Here is a 1,469-nt window from a genome sequence, read left to right on the forward strand (position 1 = left end):
AAAATTTATTGAAAAAAAGCCGCAATAATTATGCACCAACCTAATATATTAGTTTGTCCGTAAAGTTCTGAGCGCCTTTTAATGTGCAAAAAGAGAATATAAATAAGTGACCTTTCAATAAATCTTATTCAATGAAATAATTTCCATTATTATTAACGGCCTTTGCCCATCTATCAGGCAATTTAAATATTCCATCAGCATAAAATTTGATGGTTTTGAAGAAAAATGGTTATCTAGATGTATTTTGACTCCATCTAAATCGTTAAATGTTTTTCCTTGCATTGAGTTCTGCAGACAAAAACAAGTGGTAGTCGGATGGCGCAATATCAGGAGAATATGGTGGATGGAGTAAGAGATTCCAGCCAAGTCCATGTAACTTTGTTAGGGTTGCCAAAGACACATGTGGTCGGGCATTGTCTTGTTAGAACACTACCCCTGTTGGCAATCACCAGCCGCAATTCTTTGATTTTTTGGTTCAAAATAGCTAGCTGACGACAGAGCACACACACACATGCAAGCACACACACACACACACATACACACACACACACACACAAAGCATACGATGGGCTTCTTTCAGTTTCTTTCAAACAAAGGATCTCACAAGTACTGCGCTGTGGGACTGAACCCATGACCACATGGTAGGTGGTGGGAAAGCAATCCTCTTACCCATACAACCACGCCTCTGTCTATATTAATAAACAAAATAAAGCAAACAATTATTAATTAGGATTGAACTCATTAGAGAATTTTTATTTTATAAAAAGAAGTGTATAATTATATTTCGGTGGTGTTAGTTTTCTTTGGTTCTCCAAGAAAGACCATTTCTGTCAGCCAACTAACGTCGATGCCGTCCATACGATTTAATATTCATTACGTCACTTAATCATGAAACCTTCTTTGTTCTCTCATCCTCCTCGACTGCACCCATTTTCAGATCCTGATGTTACGGATCCGCAGTAAATGAAAAGGAGAAAAATCAAAATTAATACACAAGATAGATTACAGGAAAAAGATTATTAAGGTTTGGAAGTGGGAGCACTGCTTAATTAAGGACTGCTTCATGAGTTCAAATCGTTGTTTAGAGTTTGATAGAAAACAAGACTCAGATCAGTGACAGACAGTATGAATGAAAGAAAGAGAGAGGAAGAAAGATACAAGAGACATTGGGAAAAAAATGATTGAAATATAAAAAAGAAACAATATAGAAGTTAAAAAGAATGGAATCTGCAAATGAAATACAGAATGAATGAAAACCTAAAATAATAATAATAATAATAATAATAATAATAATAATAATAATAATAATAATAATAATAATAACAATAATAATAATAATAAGACTAAAACAATACCTATTGTCATAGGTGCCCTAGGAATGACAGCGAAACGTGCTGATTACTACCTAGCTCAGATACCAGGAAACCCCAAAATGGCTGAAATTCAAAAGATAGTGCTCATGGGAACTG

The 1,469-nt window shown here is 34.5% G+C and overlaps 1 long non-coding RNA gene across 1 annotated transcript in view; it reads right to left on the bottom strand.

Moving 5' to 3' along the window:
• Positions 1-719: 719 nt before the first annotated feature.
• The window catches only part of LOC106879170 (uncharacterized), a 1,828-nt gene continuing 1,078 nt past the window's right edge, over positions 720-1,469 (bottom strand). The window contains exon 2 of the long non-coding RNA XR_001410601.2: positions 720-940. This is a non-coding gene — a long non-coding RNA (uncharacterized LOC106879170). The remainder of the gene's footprint in view (positions 941-1,469) is intronic.

Source organism: Octopus bimaculoides, chromosome 27, assembly GCF_001194135.2.
Source record: "Octopus bimaculoides isolate UCB-OBI-ISO-001 chromosome 27, ASM119413v2, whole genome shotgun sequence".
Lineage (NCBI taxonomy): Eukaryota > Metazoa > Mollusca > Cephalopoda > Octopoda > Octopodidae > Octopus > Octopus bimaculoides.